We start from the raw sequence: 12,589 nt of genomic DNA on the forward strand, positions 1-12,589 counted from the left end.
GATATAATAACTTTGAGGTTCGCCGATGACATTGTAATTCTGTCAGAGAGAGCAAAGGACTTGAAAGAGCACTTGAATGGAATGGACAGTGTCTTGAAAGGAGGATATAAGATGAACATCAACAAAAGCAAAACGAGGATAATGGAATGTAGCCGAATTAAGTCGGGTGATTCTGAGGGAATTAGATTAGGAAATGAGACACTTAAAGTAGTAAAGGAGTTTTGCTATTTGGGGAGCAAAATAACTGATGATGGTCGAAGTAGAGAGGATATAAAATGTAGACTGGCAATGGAAAGGAAAGTGTTTCTGAAGAAGATAAATTTGTTAACATCGAGTATAGATTTAAGTGTCAGGAAGTCATTTCTAAAAGTATTTGTATGGAGTGTAGCCATGTATGGAAGTGAAACGTGGACGATAAATAGTTTCGAAAAGAAGAGAATAGAAGCTTTCGAAATGTGGTGCTACAGAAGAATGCTGAAGATTAGATGGGTAGATCACATAACTAATGAGGAAGTATTTAATGGGGTTGGGGAGAAGAGAAGTTTGTGGCACAACTTGACGAGAAGAAGGGATCGGTTTGTAGGACATGTTCTGTGGCATCAAGGGATCACTAATTTAGTATTGGAGGGCAGTGTGGAGGGTAAAAATCGTAGAGGGAGATGAATACACTAAGCAGATTCAGAAGGATGTAGTCTGCAGTAGGTACTGGGAGATGAAGAAGCTTGCACAGGATAGAGTAGCATGGAGAGCTGCATCAAACCAGTGTCTGGACTGAGGACCACAAGAACAATAACAACGGATAGGAACATAGCGGAACAAGAAGGGAAGATTAGAGCCCTTCAGGCTGAACTGGATAGTGCTAGGTGGGAACTGATGAGGTTAAGGGGGGAGGAGGTTGAAGACAGATGGGAAGTGGTAGCAAGGAACAGTGGCCACAGAAAGAGAACAGTGTCTGACAGTTTCATCATTGACACAAACAACAGATTTGCCTTGCTACCTCAGTCAGCTAAGAAAGAGGCTCAAGTACTCGTACCATAAGTGTAGTCAGCACTCAACAGATTTTCTCTAGGAAACCAACTGTGGCAAAAAAAGTAGAAAGTAGGAGGAAAGTTCTGTTGTTAGATAGTAACCATGGAAGAAGTGTGGGCCAGATATTGCAGAAAAAATCAGGTTACAGGTACCAGGTCACAAGTATTTTCAAGTCCAGTGCATGTATCAGCCAAGTAATAGAGGATGTAGGATCGTTGTGCAAGGGTTTTACAAAGCAGGATCAAGTTGTGGTAGTGGGTGGAGCAGGAAACAGTATTGAAAGGGATCAGGGCTACAATATTGAGTGTGATCTAGTAAAAATAGCATCTGCAACGAACCATACAAATATTGGCGTGGTTTCTGCTTTCACGTGGCATGATGGGCCCCAATTGAACAGCTGTCAGGTGCGTCAATATGAGGCTAGATCAGGTGCTTCGGTTGGTTAATTTGTCAGGTATAGGTTTGGTTCCTGTTGATGATATTGGTGGGTGGGACTCCACAAGACATGGCCTGCATCTCAATAGGAAAGGGAAGGGTAAACTGGCTGGGATGATAGCAAAACCTTTAAGGGAGGGCACTGGAACCCATGGGAGTACTTTTTTACTCTAAGACGAGTGTCCAGTCATACTACATTGATTGAAATTAAGCTTAATGAGACGTTCAGACAGGCAGGTACTAGAGATGTCAAAATATCACAAGTCCCTCATAAAAGTACAGTGAAAAATAATGTTAGTACGTCACAAGATTCACATAAAAGCATAATGAAGAGTTTCGCCCTGTTATCAGGTTGATCATTCAGTATAACTTCCAGATATCATCCTCGGGCAGCCACGTTAGAAGGAAGACACTCTGGTGGACTAGTGGTTGCTCATCCCTTTGAAGCCAGCGCTCAGTGTTTCGTTGTGCCTCTTATACGTTTGCTGCCGAACGTTCCAGTAGTGGCTGCGCGCTCTGGCTGTGTGACGTCACGGGTGACCTTGAGAGGGACTTTGTTTCTGTCACTACTGTGAGCATGAGAGCTCCAGCGGCTAAGTCCGGCCGGTGCTACTAGTTTTAACTTAGCACCGGCCGCTCTAAATTCAAGTCGACGCCCATCCGGTCCAGCTGATAAGAGCGCCTGGCGCAGGAAGTTGCAGTTGATAAGGCGCGCGCAGCCACGTCGCGCAGCATCAGAATAAGATTTTGAAACAGAGGGTGGAATAGATGTACCATGCCTGCGTGAACATCATATAGTCACAGGTCTAGAAAAGGTAAATGTAGGTGGATATAAGCTTTCAGCACATGTAAGTAGAGACACTATGGAGAGGAGGAGTTGCCATACTCGCAAGTTAAAATCTGACATAGTGTGAAAGCGTTGGAAACTAAAAAACGTAATGTAGAGCAAGATATAGTAGCATGTGCTTGTGAGATCAAACTAAATAACTGCACTTTTATAATTGTTGTCGGGTATAGGTCCCAATTAGGAAATTTTCAACTATTTTTGAAAAACTTGGAACTTGTTGTGCTGTCTGCCAGACAGAGGAAAGCAAATTATTGTTTGTGGAGATTTCAATGTAGATTTTCTGAAAAAAAAAGTTTGACCTTGTAGTATAACTTGATTCTTTCAATTTGACATAAGTTATTGATTTTCATACTCAGGTGGTACAGGAAAGTAGCACACTGATAGATAGTGCTTTCATAGACCATGATAAATTGAATCAAATAAAAACTTTTCCTGTTAAGAATGGTGTGTCTGATCATGATACACAGCTAGTTACAGTATATGATACAGCTCCACACAATAATGCACAACTGTCCTCCAAAATAGTGCATTCAATTAACGATTTAACAATTCAAAATTTTAGGGAAAGTTTGCAACAATTAGACTGGGATGAGGTGTACAGGGAACATGGTGCTAATTTAAAATTTAACCTATTTCATGATACCTTTGTGAGCATATTTGAAAACAGTTTCCCTAAGAAAACAGTGAAATATAATTGTAAGAAACCGTATAAAAAGCCATGGCTTACTAAAAGGATATAAATATCTTGTAAACAGAAAAGGGAAGTGTATCTTTTAGCTACGAGGAATAATGCAATTGAAATAATGAAACATTAGAAAAACTACTGCACTATATTAAGGAAAGTTATTAAAAAGTCCTGAAGTATATAGATTATGTCTGAGATTAGCACATCTGATAATAAAATTAAATCAATTTGTAATATTGTTAAAAGGGAAACAGAGAAACTGAGAGAACAGGAAGACTGTATTTCTATCAAACATAATGAAAAGATTGTTAACATGAAGTCAGAAGTAGAAAACATTTTTAATGATCATTTTTTAAGTGTTGCAGAGAAAATATGATCCAACAATTCATATAATGCAAGGCAGTATATGGAAGAGGCAGTACCTATGCAATTTGATAAAACTGAAATTCTCCTCCTGAAATAACTCAAAACTAAAAGCTCATGTGGAATTGAGGGCATTTCCAACAGAGGACTACAAGCTTATTCCCAACAAATAAGTAGGATTTTCAGCCACATATGTAGTAGCTCACTGACAGAGGGCATTTTTCTAGATAGACTGAAATACGCTCTTGTTAAACCATTGCATAATAAAGAGGATAGGTCAGATGCTAACATTACCGCCCAATCTCACTTCTGACAGCTTTATCTAAAATTCTTGAAAACGTAATGTATTCAAGAGTAGCATCATACATTTGTAAAAATGAAGTACTGACAAGATGTCAATTTGGTTTTCAGAAAGGCTTTTCAACAGAAAATTCTATATACGCTTTCACTGATCAAATATTAAATGCATTGAATAACTGAACATCACCCATTGGGATATTTTGTGATCTCTCAAAGGCTTTTGACTGTGTGAATCACGAAATTCTTCTAGATAAGCTTAAGTACTGTGGTATGAGTGGGACAGCGCACAAATGGTTTAATTCATACTTAACTGGAAGAATGCAGATGGTTGAAATGAATAGTACAGGTAGTCTCCAAAAATCAGCAGAGTCCTTTAACTGGTGAGCTATCAAGAATGGTGTCCCACAGTGTTGTCTTGGGTCCCTTATTGTTCTTAATATATATTAACGACTTGCCACTCTATATACATGAAGATGCAAACCTAGTTTTTTTCCTGATGATACAAGTATAGTAATCACACCCAACAAGCAACAATCAGCTGTGGAAATCGTAAATAATGTCTTTCAGAAAATTATTAAGTGGTTCTCTGCAAATGGACTCTCACTAAATTTTGAGAAAACACAGTTTATAAAATTCTGTGCAATAAATGGCATAACACCATTGATAAATGTAGACTATGAACAGAAGTCTTTTGCTAATACTCAAAATTTATGGCTGTGTGCTTGATGAGAATTGGAAGAAACACATCGATGATCTGCTGAAACGATTAGACTCAGCTAATTATGCTATCAGGGTTATTGCAAATTTTGGTGATAAACATATCAGTAAATTAGCCTACTATGCCTGTTTTCATTCACTGCTTTCATAGGGCATCATATTTTGGGGCAATTCGTCGTAAGAGAGAAAGAATTCATTGCACAAAAGCGTGTAATTAGATTAACAACTGGAGCCCACCCAAGATCACCTTGCAGACATTTATTTAAGTACTAGGGATATTCACAGTACCTTCGCAATACATATATTCACTTACGAAATTTGTCATTATTAACGCATCTCAGTTCAAAAATAGCAGCGAAGTGCATAGCTACAACACTAGAAGAGGGGATCTTCACTGTTCTGGGTTAAATGTCACTTTGGCACAGAAAGGGGTGAATTATTCTGCCACAAAAAGCTTTGGTCATTTTCCAAATAGTTTTAAAAGTCTGACACAAAGCCAACCAACCTTTGAAAGCAAACTAAAAGAATTTCTGAATGACAACTCCTAGTCAATAGATGAATTCTTAGATATGAAGTAGTAACTGTACGAACAAATTAGTTAATTATTTTGTGAAAAGAAAACTTACGTTAAAGTGACATGTTCCGCATCATTACGAAATGTCGCATTCATGATCTATGGAACAAGGATTAATATATGTATGTATGTATGTAAATACGTAGATTATCCTGACAATGATGAAACGTAAAAACTATGTATATTACGCAGTGTGAAGCTGAATATGTTTTCCAGGACGGCATAAGTGAACTAATGACTGTAGACGTGCTACGAACATTTTATGAAACTTTGAAACTCGTAATTCAAGACCTACCGCAGAGAGGGTATGGAAACGAATAAAGTCATCGGAGATTTACCTTAAGCCCACTGAAGCGTCTTCGGAATGCTGATAGCATGAGCCAGGTTCAACCACTGAAATACATGGATTACAACAGGAACAAACGCTTTGGCCGTAAATGATGAAACACCTCGCCACAACATCTATGGTTTCATTAGGCACTTTTATTGATTTTGCATAAGCAAGTGAAATTGTAGCACACTTATGGACAGCTCAGCTCAATTACAACGTTAACAAACTCAAGTGGGCGTGCAGCATACGTGACGCGATGTGCGCGCTCTGGACAATGCCGCAATAGCAGCGGTCGGATTCCAATGATCAAACAACAGTCTCTGAATTCAAATAAGCCTGTTGACGCAATCCTTAAAAAATTCCTAAATTAGTGGTAGTAATAATGTGTGAAGTGTACATTAAACAAAATTAGATGTATATGTCAGCTAATGATGCGTTCCGGGAGTAAACGAGGTAAACTTGGCCACGAATAATGGTCTCAGTACCCCAACAGGCCAAGAGTTAAAAGTACAAAAAAGGTGCAAATAGTGTAATGCACCACCACCACGTGCAGTGATGCGGATCATACCAGTATGCAGTCGTGGGGGTAGGGGGCAGTTGTGAAGGTTCTTTAAATGGCCTACACATACAAGAAAATATTTGTAATGGTTCTTATTTGCGCCGCCCCCGTGTAGCAACGATGTCATAGGGAGGTATGATTATATCTGAGTAGGCTGACAGAATTGAAAGCTGTACTATCAGTTTTTTATGTACCTCTTTCTTTTTTGTCACCAGTCTTGCTGTCTATCGGTCTTTTGAGCTGGTGAGATAAAGATATATGTACTTGCACTCTTCCAATATTGTGCTAATTAAAAGTTATAATATGCGCAAGTCTCTAGTTTTCATTTTCCTACCGAGCTACGTTCTATTCTCCACATCCCTATGCGACGAGGACTTGCATTTTTAAATTGACCTTTCCGGAACAGTAGCCAACACGAAAGGAGAATAGCTGACTCAGCCACGCCGGCATTGTTGTACATCCTCGGGGAGACGAGGTAAATACAACACTGGCCATTAAAATTGCTACACCACGAAGATGACGTGCTACAGACGCGAAATTTAACCGACAGGAAGAAAATGCTGCGATATGCAAATGATTAACTTTTCAGAGCATTCACACAAGGTTGGCGCCGGTGGCGACACCTACAACGTGCTGATAAGAGGAAAGTTTCCAACCGATTTCTCATACACAAACAACAGTTGACCAGCGTTACCTGGTGAAATGTTGTTAAGATGCCTCGTGTAATGAGGAGAAATGTATACCATCACGTTTCCAACTGTGATATAGGTCGGATTGTAGCCTATCGCGATTGAAGTTCATCGTATCACGACAGTGCTACTCGCGTTTTTCGAGTTCCAAGGACTGTTAGCAGAATATGGAATCGGTGGGTTGAGGAGTGTAATACGGAACGCCGTGCTGGATCCCAACGGCTTCGTATCACTAGCAGTCGAGATGACAGGCATCTTATCCGCATGGCTGTAACGGATCGTGCAGCCACGTCTCGATCCCTGGGTCAACAGATAGGGACATTTGCAAGACAACAACCATCTGCACGATCAGTTCGACGACTTTTGCAGCAGCATGGACTATCAGCTCGGAGGCCTTGGCTGCGGTTACCCTTGACTCTGCATCGCAGACAGGAGCGCCTGCGATGGTGAACTCAACGATTGGCAAAACGCCATTTTTTCGGATGAATCCAGGTTCTGTTTACAGCATCATGATGGTCGCATCCGTGTTTGGCGACATCGCGGTGAACGAACATTGGAAGCGTGTATACGTCATCGCCATACTGGCGTATCAACCGGCGTGATGGTATGGCGTGCCATTGGTTACACGTCTCGGTCACCTCTTGTTCAGATTGACGGCACTTTGAACAGTGGACGTTACATTTCAGATTTGTTACGATCTGTGGCTCTACACATCATTCGATCCCTGCGAAACCGTACTTTTCAGCAGGATAATGGGCGACCGCACATTGCAGGTCCTGTACGGGCCTTTCTGGATACAGAAAATGTTCATGTGCTGCCCTGGCCAGCACATTCTCCAGATCTCTCACCGATGGAAAACGACTGGTCAATGGTGGCCGAGCAACTGACTTCTCGCAATTCGCCAGTCACTACTCTTGATGAACTGTGGTATCGTGTTGAAGCTGCATGGGCAGTTGTACTTGTACACACCATCCAAGTTCTGTTTGACTTTATGTGGTGTTGTTGGTGGTGGTGGTTAGTGTTTAACGTCCCGTCGACAACGAGGTCATTAGAGACGGAGCGCAAGCTCGGGTTAGGGAAGGACTGGGAAGGAAATCGGCCGTGCCCTTTCAAAGGAACCATCCCGGCATTTGCCTGAAGCGATTTAGGGAAATCACGGAAAACCTAAATCAGGATGGCCGGAGACGGGATTGAACCGTCGTCCTCCCGAATGCGAGTCCAGTGTGCTAACCACTGCGCCACCTCGCTCGGTTTGACTTTATGTTCAGGCGTATCAAGGCCGTTATTACGGGTACTGATTTCTCAGGATTTATGCACCCAAATTGCGTGAAATTGTAATCACATGTCAATTCTAGTATAATATATTTGTCCAATGAATACCCGTTTGTCATCTGCATTTCTTCTTGGTGTAGCAATTTTAATGACCAGTAGTGTACGTTTAATAAAGGAGTAACGTGTTTTGATCAAGCCAATACTAAGAGGAATTTATTTTCAGTCAATGTTCCAGAATTGCCACAATGTTTCTTAACCCTCACGTATCCATACCTGAGTGCGTTTCTGGACTTACGATTTCTGGTGCTGCTAAACATGCTCTGAACAATTCACATTATCTCTCTCCGTTACCACTATAGATGTTGATGATCACTGCTGATTCTACCGCTTTTAGGTGCCGTTTCACACCCCAAGGTTAAGACTGCCCCGAACCTTCGTGCACTTCTCCGGCTTTTTTGACAAGGCCTTTGGCAGAATGAGGGTGCCTTCTTATGCTGAAAGTCTTCGGCCGCCAATACCGATGGTTTTTATTCAAAATTTGAACTGTGGCGGGGTTAGAAACCGGGACCGAGGACGTTTTGATTAGTAATCAAAGATGCTACCACATGTTTTCCCTTCATTGTGTTCGTTACTGTTCGTTGCGTTTGGTCGGGGCGGACGTCACATGACACTCGTCCAACTTCGTCGTAGATCCTTTCAGCCACTTTTATCACAGACGAACAGCCAACTCTCTGACCGCAGGGCACGCTGAGCTACCGTGCCGGCGCCACAAGATCACGGCTAAGAGAATTAACCCTGCTGATCCTCTGCCGATGCAGGACGAAGACGCAAGATAAAGAAAAATATATCGAAATCAACAGTGTCACAAACCTTTCTGGAATCAACCGGTGATAAAATGGTCGCCCTCCGGTTTGTAAGGTATGTTTGATGTCATTAGCACTGTAGTTAATGCAGTTGCTGTGTTATTGTGTTTTCGGAATCGTGATTGATGTTTAATGTGGATGTTATAGGTTTTTAGGTAATCTGTCAACTGTTAATGAGATGTGTACTCCAGCGCGTCAGAAACTGGGGGTAATATGCTACTAGACCTGTAATCGCGCGGTAATGTTGGTATTCATTGACTTTGTAAGTAGGCTGTTTAGCTTTTTATGTTGGTAACGACACGTAGCGCTCTGTATGAAAATCACTGACTGTGCTATGTGCAGTCTGTGACCAGTTGGCATTGATGGAATATTCGCTTGTGTAGTGTTTGGCAGTTGGATGTGAACAGCACGTAGCATTTGCCAGTTGGAGGTGAGCCGCCAGCAGTGGTGGATGTGGAGAGAGAAATGCTAGAGTTTTGAGAGGACGATCTGGACGTGTGTCCATCAGAAAAAGGAAATTTGTAAAGATGGATGTCATGAATTGACAGACATATATATGATGACTTTTGAACATTATTAAGGTAAATACATTGTTTGTTCACTATCAGAATCTTTCATTTGCTAACTATGCCAGTGAGTAATTAGTGCCTTCAGTAGTTAGAATCTTTTATTTAACTGGCAGTATTGGCGATCGCTTTATTGCAGTAGTTCGAGTAACCAAGATTTTTGTGAGGTAAGTGATTCATGAAAGGTGTAGGTTATTGTTAGTCAGGGCCATTCATTTGTAGGGATTATTGAAAGTCAGACTGCGTTGCGCGAAAAATATTGTGTGTCATTTTAGTGATGATCAGAATAAATAAAGAGAGAAATGTCTGAGTAAGGTCAGTTTTGATCTGCTGTTTGAAAATCCAATAACGTAAGACGTTTACCTCCACAGTCATTCATAATTTTTTCAAAGGGGACGTTTCAATTTAAGCTTTGAAAAACTGAAGATGTCTGTGAGAACTGGAGTAAGAGAGTCGATGAAGTTTTTAATGACATGTATGTTCTCTCCATCAGTACGTACTGACATGAAAGAAATTTCCCTACGCTGTGTACAGAAGCATGATTTAAGGAAAACGAGTCTGTCGAGAAGGTGTATGACGGTGTATTGAACTTTATAGCTGACTGGTGTTGTTCCACGGAATCGTCACATCCCGCCACTTTCCTTCCAACGTTTAGAAAATCAACACAATACCCTCTGTGTAAGCTGTAAATTGAACTGCACAATTCTATGAAGACTACTTCTGCTGGAGACGCCGTCTTAGCGCCCGATGTCTCAGTATCGGAAGGGAAAAGAAGGAGACAGTTGGCAGCCTAAGCCAGCCGGAACGGTGAGTTATAGCTCGGTGCTGGGTGGACCGCGCCGACGGTGCGAATTAATAGCCAGTCCGTCCGCAGTCGGACCAAGTTCGTAATGGGCCCCGGCCGTAATGCGTTTCGGGCCCGGGCCCGGGTCCGGGCCCAGCGGTCGAGAGGACGGGAAGCGTCGCGTTGCCTCCAAATTTATGCGATTAGCTCCGAATTACTTAGCCGGGTCGCTGCCCCCTCGAGGAGTAGTTGGGCAGTCTTTGTGAGCGCCGACGGACCTTGTTTGCTCGACCGCGACCGAGCAGCGAACACTGCTCTCCTGCACGAAACCCAGTGGTGCCAGCACGTGCGGCTGGGGCTCTGCTACGCTAGTTTTCAGTCTCACAAGGAACCCGTCGAATAGGGGGTCTCAAGTTCAGTCTTTAGTGACGCACATCTCGAGGTCTTGTGTTAACATGGCACGAAAAACATTAGCTGCCAGTGACTCACCGTGTGTATCAGGAGGGCGACAGAGAATGAATGTCCGGGAGGTGCACAGATCACACTTCTGTGATATGTATGTGTTACACTTCATGCAATAGACGTCATCGACATTCAATAAATGTTCAAAAACAAATCATTAACTTGCACCATCAACACCGTGAAATGATTTTTCATTGGCGGTGGCAGAAATTCACGGAAAGGCCGAGCCCTAGGTTCAACATCACTTTTAGTTGACTACGTCTAGATTCATTTCGTGAAAACATTTAAAATTTCACTTTAGGCTGCAATAAAGCGAAAAGTCAGTTAACAGCAACCAATAATCACAGACCACCAAATAATCACAGACCACCAGCAGGGTTTAAAATTTAGCTTTGAAATTTATCGCTTTTCTTTTAAAAAATCACATGATCAACATCAGTGATCACAGGGAGACAGAAGGCTTAGAATTTACTTTAAGGGCCTCTCAAAATATTTTTACAGCGAGATCAAAATCAATAATGACCAAGCACCAGAAGGCTTAGAAATTGTCTTGAAATTTTGAAGTATTACAACAAGGTCAAGATCAATATTTAGAAATATTCCCTTTTAAAAATTTAAAAAAAAACACTTTAACAGAAACAGATCAAGATTTTTACAATTCTTCTAAATTCTTCTTCAATTCAAGAATGTAAATGCCCAGCTTCAAAACAGCTAGGCCATGGTGGTGTTTACTAGGAATACAACAATGTAAAAACAGTGACGTATAGACACGTATAGCCAGGAGCTTAAACCTCTGTAAAATTGGCAACAATTCCAAATGCATATATATATATAATTAACTTGCACCATGAACACCGTGAAATGGAGGTGCGACAATGAGCCTGATGAGAAAAAAAAGTTGCTTACCGTTTCAGTTAAGTTTAGTGTTGTCCCCCTTCAAAATAGTTCCCTTTTGATTGCACACACTTTTTCCAGCGCTTCTGCCATTGATGGTAACATTTCTGGAACTCATCTTCTGTAATATCCTCCAAGAACCTCGTCACAGCTTTTTGGACACCTTGTGTTGTTTGAAAATAGTGTCCCTTTGACCGCCGTCTTGACTCTTGGAAATAGAAACAAGTCTCACGGAGTGATACCTGGTGAATAAGATGGCTGTGGTAGCACTGAAATTTGTTTTGAGGTTCAAAATTGCTGTGCTGACAGAGCAGTTGGACCACATTTTTCACTTTGTGATAGATGGCTCTGTAATAGTCACAAACATAGTGCTCACAATTTTAGACGAGCAGTTGGTAACAGGTAGGTTTCTTAAATTAAAATACAGAATGTAGGCACGTTTGAACGGATATCAACTGCATTTTTTAAATAGGAATCCCCATTTTTTATTACGTATTCGTGTAGTACGTAAAAAAATATGAACGTTTCAGTTGGACCACATTTTTCACTTTGTGATAGATGGCTCTGTAATAGTCACAAACATAGTGCTCACAATTTTAGACGAGCAGTTGGTAACAGATAGGTTTCTTAAATTAAAATACAGAATGTAGGCACGTTTGAACGGATATCAACTGCATTTTTTAAATAGGAATCCCCATTTTTTATTACGTATTCGTGTAGTACGTAAAAAAATATGAACGTTTCAGTTGGACCACATTTTTCACTTTGTGATGGATGGCTCTGTAATAGTCACAAACATAGTGCTCACAATTTTAGACGAGCAGTTGGTAACAGGTAGGTTTCTTAAATTAAAATACAGAATGTAGGCACGTTTGAACGGATATCAACTGCATTTTTTAAATAGGAATCCCCATTTTTTATTACGTATTCGTGTAGTACGTAAAAAAATATGAACGTTTCAGTTGGACCACATTTTTCACTTTGTGATAGATGGCTCTGTAATAGTCACAAACATAGTGCTCACAATTTTAGACGAGCAGTTGGTAACAGGTAGGTTTCTTAAATTAAAATACAGAATGTAAGCACGTTTGAACGGATATCAACTGCATTTTTTAAATAGGAATCCCCATTTTTTATTACGTATTCGTGTAGTACGTAAAAAAATATGAACGTTTCAGTTGGACCACATTTTTCACTTTGTGATAGATGGCTCTGTAAT

Source organism: Schistocerca gregaria, chromosome 4, assembly GCF_023897955.1.
Source record: "Schistocerca gregaria isolate iqSchGreg1 chromosome 4, iqSchGreg1.2, whole genome shotgun sequence".
Taxonomy (NCBI): domain Eukaryota; kingdom Metazoa; phylum Arthropoda; class Insecta; order Orthoptera; family Acrididae; genus Schistocerca; species Schistocerca gregaria.